Here is a 20,538-nt window from a genome sequence, read left to right on the forward strand (position 1 = left end):
CTGCCATCCTGGGTCCTCAGTGAGTCCATGGAGTAGAGCACAAAACTTTCTCTGCTAAACTAAAACTACAATCCTGAATTGCCTTCCCATACCCTTGGTTGTCTCTCATCCATTATACACCCAATTAAAAAAAATCTAAATAATATTACTTAAACCTTTAAGAAAGAAATACATTCTTAGCATTATGCAGGGATATACCTGGACTTTTAAACTTACATATTATACAGTTTGTTATTTGGTTAGACATGATATGCATTGAGCTTCTGAGAAATGTTCACATCCAATCAGCACTGCCTTTGCCATTTCCACGTTAATTAATAGAGGGATTACACGAGGCAACTTTCCTTAGGTTGTGTGTAACTTGATTGCTAATCAAACAAATAAACTTCAAAGAAAGTGATTTGAGATAAACATCAAAATGGGACCTATATATCACAGTGATGAAAGCCTATTGAATTATAATACATAATACCTTGCAATATTTTTATTGACTTTCACATGTTTAACCTCTTATAGTTATTGCTAACGGGGTATAGGTTTGGGTTCTCAATTAGCTACAAAATTTTTAAGAAACAATGAATTTAGCCAGCATTTATCTGAAAACCAATAAATGCTATAATCGCAACACCAATCACTGGTTCGTAGGCTAAAACTGTTAATTAGAAAGCATCACATTTATTGATTCATAGATAGGCATCTCTTATTTAAGATTTTGAACTGCCCAAAAAGAATGTATGGTAATAACTCTGAGTATTAGAGTTCTGAGGAAAAATAAAGTAACACATACATATAAATTTTCATTATTTATCTCACTGTGACTATCTTTTGAGATTCAGATCAGATCAGATAAGTTGCTCAGTCGTGTCTGACTCTTTGCGACCCCATGAATCGCAGCATGCCAGGCCTCCCTGTCCATCACCAACTCCTGGAGTTCACTCAGACTCAAGTCCATCGAGTCAGTGATGCCATCCAACCATCTCATCCTCTGTCGTCCCCTTCTCCTCTTGCCCCCAATCCCTCCCAGCATCAGAGTCTTTTCCAAGGAGTCAACTCTTCCCGTGAGGTGGCCAAAGTACCGGAGTTTCAGCTTCAGCAGCATTCCCTCCAAAGAAATCCCAGGGCTGATCTCCTTCAGAATGGACTGGTTGGATCTCCTTGCAGTCCAAGGGACTCTCAAGAGTCTTCTCCAACACCGCAGTTCAAAAGCATCAATTCTTCGGTGCTCAGCCTTCTTCACAGTCCAACTCTCACATACATACATGACCACAGGAAAAACCATAGCCTTGACTGGACGAACCTTTTTGGCAAAGTGATGTCTCTGCTTTTGAATATGCTATCTAGGTTAGTCATAACTTTCCTTCCAAGGAGTAAGCGTCTTTTAATTTCATGGCTGCAGTCACCATCTGTAGTGATTTTGGAGCCCAGAAAAATAAAGTCTGACACTGTTTCCCATCTATTTCCCATAACGTGATGGGACCAGATGCCATGATCTTCGTTTTCTGAATGTTGAGCTTTAAGCCAACTTTTTCACTCTTCACTTTCACTTTCAAGAGGCTTTTGAGTTCCTCTTCACTTTCTGCCATAAGGGTGGTGTCATCTGCATATCTGAGGTTATTGATATTTCTCCCGGCAATCTTGATTCCAGCTTGTGTTTCTTCCAGTCCAGCGTTTTTCATGATGTACTCTGCATATAAGTTAAATAAGCAGGGTGACAATATATAGCCTTGATGTACTCCTTTTCCTATTTGGAACCAGTCTGTTGTTCCATGTTCAGTTCTAACTGTTGCTTCCTGACCTGCATACAGATTTCTCAAGAGCCAGGTCACGTGGTCTGGTATTCCCATCTCTTTCAGAATTTTCCACAGTTTATTGTGATCCACACAGTCAAAGGCTTTGGGATAGTCAATAAAGCAGAAATAGATGTTTTTCTGGAACTCTCTTGCTTTTTCCATGATCCAGCAGGTGTTGGCAATTTGATCTCTGGTTCCTCTGCCTTTTCTAAAACCAGCTTGAACATCAGGAAGTTCATGGTTCACATATTGCTGAAGCCTGGCTTGGAGAATTTTGAGCATTACTTTACTAGCATGTGAGATGAGTGCAATTGTGTGGTAGTTTGAGCATTCTTTGGCATTGCCTTTCTTTGGGATTGGAATGAAAACTGACCTTTTCCAGTCCTGTGGCCACTGCTGAGTTTTCCAAATGTGCTGGTATATTGAGTGCAGCACTTTCACAGCATCATCTTTCAGGATTTGGAATAGCTCAACTGGAATTCCATCACCTCCACTAGCGTTGTTTGTAGTGATGCTTTCTAAGGCCCACTTGACTTCACATTCCAGGATGTCTGGCTCTAGGTGAGTGATCACACCATCGTGATTATCTGGGTCATGAAGATCTTTTTTGTACAGTTCTTCTGTGTATTCTTGCCACCTTTTCTTAATATCTTCTGCTTCTGTTAGGTCCATACCATTTCTGTCCTTTATGGAGCCCATCTTTGCATGAAATGTTCCCTTGGTATCTCTAATTTTCTTGAAGAGATCTCTAGTCTTTCCCATTCTGTTGTTTTCCTCTATTTCTTTTCATTGATTGCTGAGGAAGGCTTTCTCATCTCATCTTGCTATTCTTTGGAACTCTGCATTCAGATGTTTATATCTTTCCTTTTCTCCTTTGCTTTTCGCTTCTCTTCCTTTCACAGCTATTTGTAAGGCCTCCCCAGACAGCCATTTTGCTTTTTTGCATTTCTTTTCCATGGGGATGGTCCTGATCCCTGTCTCCTGTACAATGTCACGAACCTCATTCCATAGTTCATCAGGCACTCTATCTATCATATCTAGGCCCTTAAATCTATTTCTCACTTCTACTGTATAATTATAAGGGATTTGATTTAGGTCATACCTGAATGGTCTAGTGGTTTTCCCTACTTTCTTCAATTTAAGTCTGAATTTGGCAATAAGGAGTTCATGATCTGAGCCACAGTCAGCTCCTGGTCTTGTTTTTGCTTAAGCTTCTCCATCTTTGGCTGCAAAGAATATAATCAATCTGATTTCGGTGTTGACCATCTGGTGATGTCCATGTATAGAATCTTGTCTTGTGTTGTTGGAAGAGGGTGTTTGTTATGACCAGTGCATTTTCTTGGCAAAACTCTATTAGTCTTTGCCCTGTTTCATTCCGTATTCCAAGGCCAAATTTGCCTGTTACTCTGTTGAGATTACTGGGTATTTATTTCTTCCATTTGAAAATCTAGACTTAGGTGTCTGGACACACACATGGCCTATTTTTACTACTGTAGATACTTAATGTGGATCACAAAATAGCACACAGAGTAAAATCCTTCCTTATGGGGGTTAAGAGAGAACTAATTTTCTACTATAATTAGTGTATGTAAACATGTTAGTTTAGACTTTCACATACTTTCATATACAGTGACAGATTCAAGAGGTTTATTGTAACTAGCACGTTGAGAAAGAGTGTGAGGTTGAATCCTAGCTCAGTAAGAAATAATCTTAGCATTGATTAGTGATGACAATTGTGTTAGTGGTAAAGCACCCCCCTGCCAATATAGGAGATGTAAGAGACATAGGTTTGATCCCTGAGCCAGGCAGAGCCCCTAGAGAAGGGCATGAGAACCATTTCAGCATTCCTGCCTGGAGAATCCCATGGACAGAGGAGGCTAGCAGGTTACAGTTCATAGGGTCACAAAGAGTAGGACATGACTGAAGGAACCTTAGCACAGCATACATGGTGAGTTCTGGAGCCATGTTTTATAGTATGTCACAGAGCTTTGTGTCCTGTAAATAGTAACCTAAATTTTGGTTGAGCTGAGATAGCTATTTATTGAGTGGTATAGTTATGCTGATATCTAGTTATATAAGATTTGAGCCAATTTTTCTCTGACTGTGTGCCAAAATAATACCTCTGTAACAGGAAAGATTGGTGTTACCAACGTTTTAGTGGCAGTGAGATACTATCTTAGAATATCAAATTATGAGATCTCCCCACCATTTCTTCTATTTGGTCACAATCATCTTTTGCCTCAGGGAAATATAGGATTGACATAGATAAAAAGTAAGGAGAAAGATGAGTCAATAAGGAGGTTTTAGTTTCTAAAAGAAATCTTTAAATCTTTATCAGGGAAAACATGCCGAAAAAGGAGTATTTTAATTTGTAAGGACCTGGGTATTATTTTTGAGGTGATATGGGAAAGGTTGGAGTCTCGTTCTTAATGGATAAGGCAAGAATATACTGTGTAGCACAAGGAACTCTACTTAATTTACTGTGGTGACCTGAATGGGAAGGAAGTTCAAAAGGGAGAGAATGTGTGTATATGTATGGCTGATTCATTTTGCTGTGCAGTAGAAACTAACACAACTTTGTAAAGCAACTATATTCCAATAAAACAAACAAACAAAAAATTGACAAAAGACTGCTGCTGCTGCTGTTGCTGCTGCTGAGTTGCTTCAGTCGTCTCCAACTCTGTGCAATCCCATAGATGGCAGCCCACCAGGCTCCCCTGTCCCTGGGATTCTCCAGTGCAGGAAAGTGAAAAGTGAAAGTGAAGTCACTGAGGTGTGTCCGACTCTCCACGACCCCATAGACTGCAGCCTACCAGGCTCCTCCAACCATGGGATTTTCCAGGCAAAGTACTGGAATGGGGTGCATAGTTATAATACCAGAAGACAGAGGGGGCCTGAGAAGGGAGGCCAGTGCAGCCACCAAGCCTTGGAAACACCACAGTGGAGCTAACTTTCAGAGTATGCCCTGTCCTTGCCCGAAAGGGCATTCACCAGAGTTACCAAGAGGAAGCTGCTGTAGCAGAAATTAGTTGAGGCTCCCCATTATATTAGCCCTGCTGTGCTGTGCTGTGTTTAGTCACTCAGTCATGTCCGACTCTGAGATACCATGGATTATAGCCTGCCAGGCCCCTCTGTCCATAGGATTCTCCAGGCAAGAATACTGGAGTGGGTTGCCATGACTTCCTCCAGGGGATCTTCCCAACTCACATATCGAACCCAGTTCTCCTGCATTGCAGGCAGATTCTTTACCATCTGAGCCACCAGGGAAGCCCAAGAATACTGGAGTGGGTAGCCTATCCCTTCTCCAGGGGATCTTCCTGACCCAGGAATTGAACCGGGATCTCCTGCATTGTAGGCAGATTCTTTATCAGCTGAGTGACCAGGGAAGCCCATGTTAGCCCTTATTCAGCCCCTATTCTTTCCACGCATTCAGCCTATGGATGTTTGTTTGTCCTCTCTTTCTTGCTTAATCACACTCTGTAAATGATTGCCTTCTAGCTAAGGTTGTACTATACACCTGATATTTAGTGCTCCAAGACAACACTCCCTAACACTCACTCCCCTTTGCTGGGAGCATTCTTGATTCCAGAAAGAATGTCATGGACCATAATCTCAAGGACCACCAGAAGCTGTTTTGGAATCAACTGATGCCAGCCCTAATGATCTCAGTGCCCCAAGGAGGAGGAGAAGAGTTACAAGGCTACATCAGCCCTGATTCTTATCAACTGCTGCTAAGTCGCTTCAGTCGTATCCGACTCTGTGTGACCCCATAGATGGCAGCCCACCAGGCTCCCCCATCCCTGGGATTCCTGTTCCAGGAAAGAACACTGGAGTGGGTTGCCATTTCCTTCTCCAATGCAGGAAAGTGAAAAGTGAAAGTGAATTTGCTCAGTCGTGTCCGTGTCTGACTCGTCGCTACCCCATGGACTGCAGCCTACCAGGCTTCTCCGCCCATGGGACTTTCCAGTTAAGAGTACTGGAGTAGGTTGCCATTGCCTTATCAACAGACAGCCCTATTTCCCACCCTAAAACTCTAAGACCTCTTCCAACTTCCCAGTAACAGTCTTGAGAGAGTTCGTTTTCTGTGTCCCCCTTTGCCTGGCAAAGTAATAAAGCTACTCCTTTCTACTTCCCCAAAGCTCTGTCTTTGTGTTTCTATTAATCACCTGTGAACAGAGGCCAGCTTTTTCCATAACAAAGCTACAAAGGAACCTAGCCAATGCCCCCCAGGTGAATCCTTACCCATTCAAGGGATCACCCTCCTTCCACCTGCTCAGGATCACACTAGTTGTCCTCCCCTTTATGCATTCTTTGGGAGCATTCTCCTCCACAGCTGCCTGTACTTTGCACTGGAAATTTCCTGAGGAGTAATCCTGCCAGATTTTTTCCTTATCCTTTCTGCCCACCTTATGATTGTAAAATCTCCAGGAATCTGGCCAACCACTTGTTATCAATAATAGTAGAATATTTATACCAAGAACACTGGCAAATGCTACAAATACCCCTGCCTATCATCTCTCCAATATAGGCGGTAGAGCCACAGTCAAAACAGGACAGAAGTAAAGCAGAAGCATTTGAAGATATCTCCCATACTATTTAGAATTCTTCTACTCATCACCAATGGTTATTCATTGAAGGCTTATGATATATTAAGCCCTGTGATTATGAATATATCCTAGCAAAATTAAGAAAAGTCACCTCACCTATGCGTGCATACATGCTTAGTCGCTTCATTCATGTCCAACTCTTTGTGTCCCTATGGACTGAAGCCCACCAGCCTCTTCTGTCCATTGAATTCTCCAGGCAAGAATACTGGAGTGGGTTGCCATGCCCTCTTCCAGGGGACATTCATTCCAGACCCAGGGATCAAACCCGCATTTCCTTCATTATAGGCTGATTCTTTACCACTAAGCCACCAAGGAAGCCCCACCTCACTCATACATGGTTTTAAATACTAAATCCTTTGGAGAAAAAGGACTTCGAGAATTTTAGTTTCAAATATAATGAAAATACAATTAAATAATATATTTCTAAAAATCTTGAAACCTGATCAAAAAATAAATAAATGTATAATGATTGGATTAAAAACAAAATATGATTTCCATCTGCATAATTGCCCTCACCAAGAAATCAGGATTTCTTTCCCTCTGTTTTTTTTGGAATTATTGAAGCAAAACACCATTAACAGCCTGATGATCCTGCAAAACTTGTTTACCTCAGGAAAATTCCTGGGCAATATGGAAATCACAGGAGTGGATTAAGCTTCCCACTCAAATGCTCTGTGCTGCCTTCAATTTAAGGTTTAATGAATCAGAGCTGAAAAATGTGACCCTCTAATCACACCTGCTTTTATGAGGAAGTCAAGTATCAAAAAGTCTGTGAACATCATTTCTCTAGTTTCTTATTAATGACATGACACTTGTGTGAATTTTGGAAGTTGTGGTCTCCGTGACCTCCCAAAGATCATTTGCAACTACATCTCCTAAGAGATAGGAGCCCTTACCATCCCCAGCATAAAGCTGATCGGCTGACAGTAATGAGACAAATATGTATTAGCTTCATGCCTCAGAAACTGTAATGCCCCGAGTGAATCCTTGACATTTACTGCGTGCATATCTCCCCTGGTATAAAACGCAGTTTAAAAAACAACTGGAATATATGAACATGTCGGCAACGGCTATGCCAGGCAGGAGCCGACTCCTTAAATGACGTTATAACCTGTTCCTTGAGTACTGATCAGGGTGTGCAAGTGAAATAGGGGCAGTTACTTGGAAGAGATGTTTAATACCAAATCATTCTTTTATAAGTGTCTTTTTATTTGGGTCAGGAGCTCACCATTTTTTTTTTTTTTTAATTCTAGCTCTTAGGAATGTGAATTTTTCACACAGCAGAGATTTATAACATAAATCTGAAAGCACTTAGAATAAAATCTAAAATCTAAACTCTGTAGTTCTATGATCTATAAAACTCTATGAGGTAGCTACTATCTGACCCACCTAGGCTACTTTTCCACCACTGTCTTTGTCCTGCTATACTCCAAATAGTCTTCTTCCTGTTCTCTGGCTCTAACCTGCCAGGCCCAGGCAGTCTCCAGGGCTCAGCGTTTGTAGGTCCTTCTGCAATGTTCCTTCTGACTCACCATCAGTCTTTGCATGTTTGGATATTTCTCATCCTCAGAAAGACATTCCTGGACCACCCAACTAGTCTGGCCACTGTCACTCACTCTATCGCGTGGCTCTGATTTATGTTCTTTGTATGATATTATATTTTTGCCTACTTTCATATCAATAGAATTTGAGCTCCAGAGAACAGTAGCCCTTTTATAGCTTTGTTTGGGTCATAAAAAAAAAAAAAAAAAAAAGGTTGCTCTGATCCTGATGCATTTTGAGAATGTTCTGTTTTCCACTGAGCATGTCCACTTGGTAATGCATTGAAAAGTCCTTTCAATATCTTGGCAAAAGATCATAGAATCCATGAATAATGGACTCCAAAAGATTACCTAGTCAGACCATTTTGTTTTATAGTTGAAAATGCTGAATTGAAAGGGCAGACTCAGACACTCATTTCTGGTTCCTATTTCAAACCTTTCTCCAACATATCAAAATCTATTATGATTTCGCATTAAATAGGCATTAGTAAACATACTAATTTTGTTTAAAATTATCATTTTGAAAATTAGATGTCACTTATTTTTGAATGTCTGAAAAAATCTGAAATTTTTCTTTGTTGTATAGATAAAAGAACTTAAGCTTAGGTATACAAAATTTCCTAAAGCTGTATTTGTCTCATATAGGATTTCCCCAAAGCATTTCCATTTTCATTTTCAAAGGTAGACTTATCAAACCTCCTTTGCTCATGCATTCATTCATCTATACCTTAATGCCTATAAAGAACTGTGGGAGGCTGAGCAGAGAACAAGAGCTCATGGACATCAAATGTTTCTAAATAAACCGAGAGGCAAGAATGATACAAAGGTAATGGCTAAATGATCAGCAAAGTAGCAGAGATGTCACAAAAGCAACTGTCCTTCATAAAATGAGAAGATTCATTTTTTGAAAAGCTATTTTTTAGGGATTTTTGGTAGATTTCCAATTTTCAATTCTCCCTGAGAACTAGGGATTATAAATTATATTTTATAGATGAAGAAACTGATGATCAGTGAGGTGAAAAAACTTACTGAAGTTTACCCATCTCAAAGCTCGTTAGTTCAAAGCTACGGACCTTACTTTAAAACTGTAATCTTCATCCAGTGTCAGCATTTTTTCATCCGTGTGCACAGAGACTACTGGCTTTAGGAGGAGTGGAGGGGTTTATTGTGTACAGCTCTACACCGAGCCATTTTCAACCAGAGCCCCTGAAACCTCTCCAGTTTATGACGTATAGTGAGTGCAGGGTATCTTCTGCTCATGCCACTCTTGTAGGCAGAAATTATGCAAAAGAGGTGTTCATATAGCTCTAACAAGCATATGTCTTTCATTATTTAAAACAAGAAAATGAATGATTAAAAACAGGTTTTACACAACAAAGGCAAATAGCACGTAGCCAAAATAATTAAAATGATTAACATAGAGGGGTAGGGATAATTAAAGGGGCTTCCCTGGTGACTCCAGACAGTAAAGAATCCACCTGCAATGCAGGAGACCTGGGTTCTATCCTTGGGTCAGAAATATGCCCTGGGGAAGGGAATGGCTACTCAGTCCAATATTCTTGCTTGGAGAATTCCATGGATAGAGGAGCCTTGTTGGCTACAGTCCATGGGGTCACAAAGAGTTGGACACGACTGAACAACTAACAAAATAGGAATAATGAAAGTAGTCTTTGGTGACAGAAGATTTAGGACAGAAATCACTAGAAGTTCTACCATGGATTAGAAGGATAGAGAGAGATGAGTGCAGATATAATTAACATCCTGAAGGATTTTACTGGTCCCAAATCTGATAAACAGCTGTATAAAGTAGTGTGGTGTACTCGTTGAGTTCTATTTTGGCAGGTGAGTTTTCCTAACCTGAATGGGTGATTCTTATGCTTATCAATTATTAATTATATTAAAAAACTCTTACTGATCAGCACTTAGAGGGGAATTCCAAGGAAATAAGACAAATGTTCCATGTTGAATCTCACACTATCTACCTACAAAGTATGAGTGCATGCTAAGTCACCTTAGTCATGTCTGACTGTTTGCAACCCATGGACAGTAGCCTGGCAGGTTCTCTGTCCATGGGATTCTCCAGGTAAGAATACTGGAGTGGGCTGCCATACCCTCCTTCAGAGGATCTCCCCAACCCAGGGATTGAGCCTGCATCTCTTATGTGTCCTGCATTGGGAGGCAGGTTTTTTGTTGTTGTTTGTTTGTTTTGTTTTTTACTGCTAGTGCTATCTGGGAAGCCCATCTACAAAGCAGTTGTCATTATTTACATTTTAGTTATTCTGAGAAGTGGCTCAGAATTGAAATTGTTTGACTAAGATTATAGTAACTAATATTTTTGATAGAGCTTTTCTTGTTATTTTGCTTCTCAAAAATCCATTAGTCTTTCTTCCAGTAATAGTACTTTTCTTTCTCTGGTGAACTACTTGTCTCCACATGGTAGTCCATATTCTATCCTAGGCACTAGGAATGTGCAAAAAGAGGAAAAAAAAAACATGGTATGCTTCTCTAGCCAAGGTGATCCACTTATAAAAGATCATAGCCTCAGCAAAGATAATTCAGAACCTACGTAGAACTTTTGCTTGATGATTGGGAAAGGGATAAGTTTTCCTCTGCTTGAAACAGAACTGTGAAGGTATGTGTGAGACTACTGTAAGCTGACCTGAAGGAAGGCTCATCTCCAAATAAACTGGACAGTAGAACAGTTATACAGAGTGAGACTATTTTAGACATTAAGTTCATAGGTACCTGAAGTCATAAACCTACCCGCGATTTTCATTTCAACTCCATTGACTAGTACACTCACTTATTTGCTTAAGCCAAATTGAGATTTCCTGCTACTTATGACCAAGAGAGTCCTAAATAGTGGCACTTGGAAACCTGAGGAGACATTTTTGGTTGTCATTATGACAGTTCTACTGGCATTCAGTGGATAAGGAACAGGGATTCTTAATGTTCTGTAAAGCTGCAGGAAAATTCTGCTGCAGAAAAAATGTCTTGCCCCAAATGTCAATATTGCTCTCTAGAGAAACACCTGGTTAGGTGAAAAGAAATGTGTCACTTGGAAGAAATCTTGCAATAAACAGCATGCATATAAGAGGAGATACAAACATTTAGGAGAAAATGTAGACACCAATAAAATTGCAAGGGGCAATTTTTATGTACAGCAGTAGGGCGATACAACTCTAAAAGCTTTGCTGTTGACACTATACAAATTATACATTTGTACTTTATCTCAAAGTAATGCAGAGCCATGGAAAGGTTGGAGAAATAGAAAAAATATGATTAAAAAACAGAGTTGGGCTTCCTTGGTGGTCCAGTCATTAGGAATCCGCCTGCCAATGCAGGGGACATGAGTTCGATCCCTGATCCGGGAAGATTCCACATGCTGTGAGGCAGCAAAGGCGTGTGTCTTAACTTCTGAGTCAGAGCATCCTAGAGCCTGTGCTCTACAAGAGAAGCTACTGCAATGAGAAACTTGCACACCGCAACAAAGAATGGCCCCATTTGTCGCAACTAGAGAAAGACTGCGTGCAGCAATGAAGACCAGGTGCACCCAAAGGTAAATAAGCAAAAAAATTTAAAAAGCAATGTTAAAACCACCTCATACTCATTAAAATGGCTACTGTTAAAAAAAATACAAGGAAAAAACAAAAACAGGAAACAAGTGTTGGCAAGGTTATGGAGAAACGAGCACAATTGTATGCTGCTAATGAAAGTGTGAAATGGTATAGTCATTGTGGGAAATATTATGGCAGTTCCCCCTCAAAATTAAAAATTTAATTTCATATGACCCAGCAATTCCACTTCTGTATATCCAGTCAGCCCTCTGTATCCATGGTTTCTGAATCTGTACATACTAAGGGTTAACTATATTTAAGCATTTGAGGATTTTGGTATCCAAGAGGGTCCTGGAATCAATTCCTAGTGAATATATAGATATAAAAAAACCTGTATATCCAAAGGAATTGAAAGCAACGTCTTGAAGAAATATTTGTATACCCATGTTCGTAAAAGCATTTTTCACAATAAAGCTAAAACATGGAAGCAACCTGAGTGTCCATCCATGGATAAATAGATAAACAAAACACAAAATGTGGTACATACATACAATAGAATATTAATTTGCCTTAGAAAGAAATGGCTACTACTACTAAGTTGCTTCAGTCATGTCCTACTCTGTACGACCCCATGGACTGAAGCCTACCAGGCTTCCCTGTCCCTGGGATTCTTCAGGCAAGAACACTGGAGTGGGTAGCCATGACCTCCTCCAGGGGATCTTCCCAACTCAGGGATTGAACTTGCATGTCTTATGTCTCTTGCATTGACAGGCAGATTCTTTGCCATAGAACCACCTGGGAAGCCCTGTGGAGAAGCCAGGACCCTGCTTTATCACAGCTTTATTGTTTCTTGATTGTTCCTCTTTTGTTTCTGCATTCCTGCTGCTGCTGCTAAGTTGCTTCAGTCCTGTCAGACTCTGTGCGACCCCATAGATGGAAGCCCACCAGGCTCCCCCATCCCTGGGATTCTCCAGGCAAGAACACTGGAGTGGGTTGCCATTTCCTTCTCCAATGCATGAAAGTAAAAAGTGAAAGTGAAGCCGCTCAGTCATGTCCGACTCTTAGCGACCCCATGGACTGCAGCCCACCAGGCTCCTCCATCCATGGGATTTTCCAGGCAACAGTACTGGAGTGGGGTGCCATTGCCTTCTCCCAGAGAGAAATGGAATTTTGTAATATACTATAATGCAGATGAAGCTTGAGGATATTATGCTATGTGAAATGAGCTAGTCACAAAAAGACAACTACTACATAATTCCAGTTATATGAGGTGCTTAAACTACACAAAATCAAAGACAAAGAAAGTAGAATGGTAGTTTCTGGATGCATGGGGGAATATGGAGGTATTGCTTAATAGTACCGTTTTCAGTTTTGCAAGATGAAAAGGGTTACAGGGATGGATAATGGTGATGGCAGTACAACAAAGTGAATGTACTTAATATCACTGAACTGGACACAAAATGATTAAGATAATAAATTTTGTTACGTGTATTTTAATATAATAAAAAATTAAAATAGGCTTAAAAGTGCAGGGTTATAGGATGACTAATTTGAAAGAAAGACTGTGATCACAAAAATTACAAAGCAGAGAGACAGGAAGCATAAAGACAAACTGGGTAGCCCAAAACACTCATGTATTTTTTTAAATAGAAGAAACAGTGTACTTACACTCTCATTTTTTTGTTTTTGTGGTCATTGTCTTTCTAACATATTAAGATTCAGTTCAGTTCAATTCAGTCGCTCAGTCGTGTCCGACTCTTTGCGACTCCATGAACTGCAGCACCCCAAGCCTCCCTGTCCATCACCAACTCCCGGAGTCCACCCAAACCCATGTCCATTGAGTCGGTGATGCTATCCAACCATCTCATCCTCTGTCGTCCCCTTCTCCTCCTGCCCTCAAGCTTTCCCAGCATCAGCGTCTTTTCAAATGAGTCGGCTCTTCACATCAGGTGGCCAATTATCGGAGTTTCAGCTTCAACATCAGTCCTTCCAATGAACACCCAGGACTGATCTCCTTTAGGATGGACTGGTTGGATCTCCTTGCAGTCCAAGGGACTCTCAAGATTCTTCTCCAACACCACAGTTCAAAAGCATCAATTCTTTGGTGCTCAGCTTTCTTTAGTCCAACTCTCACATCCATACATGACCACTGGAAAAACCATAGCCTTGACTAGACAGACCTTTGCTGACAAAGTAACGTCTCTGCTTTTTAATATGCTGTCTAGGTTGGTCATAATTTTTCTTCCAAGGAGTAAGTGTTTTTTAATTTCATGGCTGCAATCACCATCTGCAGTGATTCTGGAACCCAGAAAAGTATAGTCAGCCACTGTTTCCACTGTTTCCCCATCTATTTCCCATGAAGTGATGGGACCAGATATCATGATCTTAGTTTTCTGAATGTTGAACTTTAAGCTTATTAAGATTAGATACATTTTAAAGGTGCAAGAATAAACCAGCCCTTTGGCAAAATGTGTGTGTATGTGTGTGTGTGTCTGTCTGTTGGTTAAAGTTAAAATAAGAGCCTATGACTAAACACCGGAGAAGGCAATGGCACCCCACTCCAGTAGTCTTGCCTGGAAAATCCATGGACGGAGGAGCCTGGTAGGCTACAGTCCATGGGGTCACTAAGAGTCGGACACGACTGAGCGACTTCACTTTCACTTTTCACTTTCACGCATTGGAGAAGGAAATGGCAACCCACTCCAGTGTTCTTGCCTGGAGAATCCCAGGGACGGGGGAGCCTGGTGGGCTGCCGTCTATGGGGTTGCACAGAGTCGCACACGACTGGAGCGACTTAGCAGCAGCAGCAGCATGACTAAACACAGAAAAATACATAGGATCTTGATATAAAGAGTGTTTCTAGTTCTTTTATGAACAATAGTGATTATCTTAGCCTGGATAAGACCACTGTTATTTGATTACAACTACAAAGCTGTGAAATGAGTGAATATAAATTAAATAACTTCATCTATCAGATATTATTCCAAGTACAAACTTTAACAAGAATATACTTATGCAAAACATGTAGAATGAGGTAAAACACAATGTATTTAATGAACATGTATTTATGAAATTTTGTATTTTAGTTTCTGTCCATACAGATGATATCTGTTCCTTAGTTTTTTCTCATTGGTAAAGTGACGTAACACACGTGTGATCTCTATTGACTGACATTTATATTCTTTAAAAACTGCTGCTTGTTACATACTTTGCTGTTAGTAATTTTTAATTTGTATCTACCAGAATGTGTGTTAACTGTCAGCAAAAGGCTGACAAAATAATGAAACATAAAACTGGAATATGACATTTTGTTTTCATTCCAGGAAGTTTAACTATTGAGACTATAACTATTAAGCAAAGAGTTACACAAATATTTTGTTCACTATTATGGGCTAAATAATTGTATCTTTCAAAAATCTATATGTTGAAGCTGTAATCCCCAGTATGGCTGGTAACTGTATTTAGAGACGGGGTCTCTAAAGAAGTGATTAAGTTAAGCTGGGGCCATACAGGTATGGTTCTGATTTCATGGCATTTGCTTCTGTATAAGAACAAACACAGAGCTGTCTCTCTCTGTACTCATATGTCAAGGAGGAAGGGCCATGTGAAGACACAGTGAGAAATCAGCTACGTACAAACCAGGAAGTGAATCAGCTGGCCCTTTGATCTGGGGCTTGTAGCCTCCAGAACTCAGAGAAAGTAAGTTTCTTTTTTTTTTTTTAAAGCATGAAATCTATGGCATTTTGTAATGGTAACCTGGACAGACCAACATAATCATTCTTCACAAAAATAGAGGAAAATTAAAGAAATTACATAAAGGAAGACCAAAGAAATACTGACATCTGTACTCGATTCTTAAAACATATAAGAAGATAAATTATTTATTCTGTGATCAAGCAAATATAGGACAAAGAATAAAAACAATATTATCAATACTAAACACAAGATATGAAAAAGAATTCTTACTAGAAAAGGATGATTTTTGATAGACTTTCTGCCTCTATTAAGAACAGATGACAGTTATCACATAATATCTTACAGCAAGTTTTTCTCTGTATGTTATTTTCTTCTACTTGTTTTCAATCTCTTTGGGGCCAATAACTCTATCTGTTTCTATATTTATATCCACAACTGCATCTATGTCTAATAAATCCTTTATGATGATCTCTAGTTTTTATTTCATAAATATGTATTGATTGATTCATAGATTTAAAAACTAGCATGTCACATCATATTTTTATTATCCATTCTCTGGCCTGTATATCTACCAGACTACAAATTCCTTGAAGGAGGACCTATGCTTTTCTACCATGTAGCAAGTAGTCCATACATAGCTACTGAGTGTAAATAAATGATATAATGAATCAAACTGAAAACAAGAAGCTATGGTTTGGGATAAAAGACTGTTTTCTTGACTCGAAAACTAATTGTTGTAAAGTCTTAGCAGTTGGGAGTCCTCGTTACCAGGGACTTTATAAAAGAAGCTCAGGGAATAATAAAAACTAACAGACATGCTAAAGGAGACTGAAAATTAAGATTCTGTATTGAGAAAAGTTTTGGAACAAAAAACGCTTTATAGACCCATACATAAGCAAGTCAAGATAAATTAATACTGAACTCCAAAGGTAGGAATACACATATACACATATACATATAACAAAGAAGATCATTGTCCTTATATTAAAACACTTGCAAAACATAATTGCTCTGCTCAATCTATTTAAAGGTATCTTGAAGTACTAGAGTAGGTTGTTATACAGAGTAGAAGTTGATAAAAGTTCTAGCAAATAACCTTTCCTTCTCAATTGCCCAACATACTGAATGCATGACCTTTGTCTATCTCAAAACATCTGTTCCATGAATATGTTTTGATCAGAGCCAACTAACAAATATAAACATAGCTAATAACCTTCTGTTCTGTAGTACCAGCTAGTTAAAGACAATAGCAACTATGAGACAGTAAGACCCCTCAGACCTCACACTGCTCATTGCTTTAGAAAATGTTCAAGGGCAAATGTACTTAACATTGAATGCAGGTATGAATGGAGGTAACTTCTCTATCCTGAGTGGCGGTTTTGAAGAATAATTAGGAAGCACTGGAATAAAACTGCATTTTACAAAATCTTGTTTGGTCATGCAACTTGATATCACCGTAAGTAGGAAAGAGCTTGTTTTAAAAGCAGAAAAAAATAAAAATAAAGAGACTCTAAAGAACTGTAATTAGAGATGGGAGTGAATGAAGGAGGGAAAGGAGGGGAAGAAAAAAACAGCAAAAATCAGGATTCTTTTAGAGTATGCCAAAGGTCAAATTATGTTTAATAACCTTTCTAATTTTATGAGGTATAAATATGATGATAGTCATGTCATGACATCATTTAGCCCTAGAATTGAAGGAGTGCTTGGTCATTTAGATAATGGGGCTGAGGATGGTAATAGGATGAAACGTATCGTGCAGGGTGACAGGTTAGTTCTTTTAGGATCACAGCCTCCTTCCAAGCACTGCATAAAAGGGATTATTATATTGGCTTTCAGAAGTATCTTGACATTTCCATTAAAATCATGATTTTGACAGGTTTATATATTCAGCCCCTTTCATTTGCATGGGATTGAAACTTGACATTAGAAACCCTTTAACCAAATGCATTTTAAACATGATGCATACTTGCATATATATGTGTGAACACAGTAAATGCAACTTGGAAGACTGCAGAGTACATACCAGTAGTCCTTCTACTTTAGAGTTGTAACTGAATTACTCATTACTTTGGTAAGTGCTAAAACATCTACCAAAATGGCGAAAAATCTTTAAAGAGTTAAGATGAATGTGGTCTACACACAAGGGCTATTTTTGGTAGTAGCCAGGATATTTGGTGCTTAGCAAGTTAAATAGTGTGAGCTTTTAAGGCAATTCTTGATTTGGTAAAGCCATTTACATAAGTTTCTTTTTCCCCATATGCCATTTCCATTACTGTTAAAGCCCTCTCTAGCAGGGACAGAAACTGGCCCTCAGGCCAAATCAGGCTTGTAGACTAGTTTTATGTGGTTTGTGGCTAAAAAAGATTCTTAGTGATTGAAAAAAATAAAAAGAAGACCATTTCATGACATAAAAATTATATAAAATTTAAATTTCAGGGTCTATAAAGTTTTAGATATTTTACTCATCTATGGCTCCAACTAAAGATTTGAGTAGCTACAACAGAGAATCTATGTCTCACAAAGAGAGAACAAATATTTGTTTTTTGGCTCTCTAGTAGAAAAAGATATTTCACACCCCTGCTGTACAGTATAGGTTTTATATGTGTATGACGTGATAATACTGTCAAACATGAAGTTATTTTGTTAAATAAAATTACTCAACATTCTTTGAATTCAAGATACTCAAGACAGATGAAATAAGAGAAATAAGTGTATAAATCAGAAATTATCTCTATTACATTTTGAGATCACTGAACAAAAATCTCAAACATGAATAAACATCCATAGTATTTCATATTGGTAAACTCTTAGATTATTACACAAGAACTTTAGAATGATGTTTAAATCTATGGGCATGACATTCTGTGAATCTTTGTGGAAGAGAAGTTGACTTCATGTTTACTTCTGTTTTCCAAATTAGGACATTGCCCTTGTCAAATGTTCTTTGGAACCTCTGAAGTTTCTGGTTTGGAGTGTGTTTCTTGATATTTCTTTCTTTTTTTTTTTTTGGAATGGATATCCCAAATTGCCCCATCAACGAGTGTATTACTAGTGGTAATAAACACCTCCAAGGCATAGTCATAGAGCTAAAGTAGTCATAGAGCTAACATAGATTAAAAATGTTGGAGAAAGGAAAATATCTGTCCTAGAGCCCACGAATTTTACTACAAAGGTAAGAGGGAGCAGCAGCTGTTCAGGCCGGTGTATTTAAAATAATGTTAATGGATTGGAAGATGGGCGTTGACAGGAAAAATGGGAAGACAAAGAACTACTGCCATGATTATAGCTTAGGAAAAGGACAAAGGGCCTCAAAATTTTATGAAGGCATTACTATAATGCTGCAGAATACAACAATGGCTATTCAAAATGATGGCTCTGAGTCATCAAGAGACACTTAGTACTCTTTGTTTAAAAATAAATAATAACAATACCCATGTAACGTTTGACACAATTCAGAAGGACCTCCATCAAAATGCTTAGCTTTGCTGCTAAACAGAGGAGTTGCTTTCGTTGTCTGGACTGTATGAAAATGTGAACATCTTTGCAGCGTATGCTGGGCGCAGGAGATCTCAGTATCCTAACACAAAGCCTCGAAACAGCATGGCTCTGCTTGTTTTAACCAGCAGGGTCAGCAGTCAAGGCGGAGAGATTATCTTACTGGAGAGAAAAAAAGGATCTGGTGAGGTGTGTAAACACTGTTTTAATAATTTTTTTTTCTCTTTGCATTCAAATTTTTTCTAATTAATTTTCACCATGAAACTTTGTAAGAATAGCATTCTGCACTAGAGAAAGCAAAAGTGCAAAGCAGTAAGACCCATTCCAAAAGGTTAAACATATTTTTAAAAGTGAGAAACTTACCCAGGGGCATTCTAGTCGCCTACAGGGTCTTAGACAGTTCTTAAGTAATGTGCAATATATTAAGATATCCCACATTTACTCAAATAAATTGATTTGAAAATATGTAAAAGTGAACATTCCAAATGCTTGCCTCTGAAAATACAAAATGTTGTACCGCATTCTAGTAATGAGCACCACTTTAGCATTCAGCTAGCGATTCTTTCATGGGCTGTAACTTGTGGCTCATTCATCAGCCTGAAATTGGGCTAATTTAAAATAGTCTGAGAAAGAAAAAGAGAAAGAGAGAGAGAGAAAAAAAAAAACTAATTGTCTGCAAAGAGGTGTTAAGAATGAAATAAAAAATAGAAAATTAGGAGTTGAAGAGGTATCTTTTCCAGCTGTCGCAGCCCAGTGTCTACGGATGTGCACCAGTAATTTGTGAAGATGTGTCGGTAGTGAATTGCTCCGTGCACAAAGCCAGTTTAGTGAGTGATAACTCCAATACCAGCTTTGGCTTGAGTGGATTAGGTGCTAAGTGGGTTTAACAAAATTACCCAGAACATTACATTATATTCCTCCCACTTCTTGTGACAGAAACTATTATTCCTGTGGAACTTTGCTGAAAAATGAAGTGGTCAAGAATAAGAAAGGGGTGAAAGGGTAAGGGGATAAGGATGATAAAGAAAAAAGAGGACCTTTATGATTAGCCCTTGTACTTGGAAAAATCAGGGAGAGTTTGCTGAAATCACAAGTGCTTGGCTTAACGTTATATCTTAATTGTATTTCTACTCTGGTGAAGATTTAGCAAGATTATCCTTAAACTTTGCCACCTATATTTTCAATTTTGGACTTCCATAAACATTTGAGATAAATAAAAATCAATAGAAATGGCTCCTATAATGGTGATAATAGCTAACAAGACTGTACCATATATTTGAAAGTTGCTGAGAAAGTAGATCTTAAAAGTTTTTATTACAAGGGGAAAAAAATGTGTGAGGTGAATGTTAACCAGTCACTGTGGTGATCTTTTTGCAATATACACATTTTTTAAATCACTATGCTGTACACCTGTTTCAGGTAATATATTATATCTCAAGTATATCTCAGTAAAACTGGGAAAAAGAAAATTAAAAAAATACTTTTTTCCTTCTCTCTCTCCCTCCAGATCCTTCCTTATCTCCCTTCCTTTCCTCCTTTCTTCCTCCCTCCTTCCCTTCTTTTTTTCATGTCATGGCCAGGCACTGAACCATTACCAAGCATATAGATATAAACACAAAGTAATTAAAAGACGCTTACTCCTTGGAAGGAAAGTTATGACCAACCTAGACAGCATATTGAAAAGCAGAGACATTACTTTGTCAACAAAGGTCTGTCTAGTCAAGGCTATGGATTTTCCAGTGGTCATGTACGGATGTGAGTTGGACTATAAAGAAAGCTGAGTGGTGAAGAATTGATGCTTTTGAACTGTGGTGTTGGAGAAGACTCTGGAGAGTCCCTTGGACTGCAAGGA

Source organism: Bos indicus x Bos taurus, chromosome 7, assembly GCF_003369695.1.
Source record: "Bos indicus x Bos taurus breed Angus x Brahman F1 hybrid chromosome 7, Bos_hybrid_MaternalHap_v2.0, whole genome shotgun sequence".
NCBI classification, from domain to species: domain Eukaryota; kingdom Metazoa; phylum Chordata; class Mammalia; order Artiodactyla; family Bovidae; genus Bos; species Bos indicus x Bos taurus.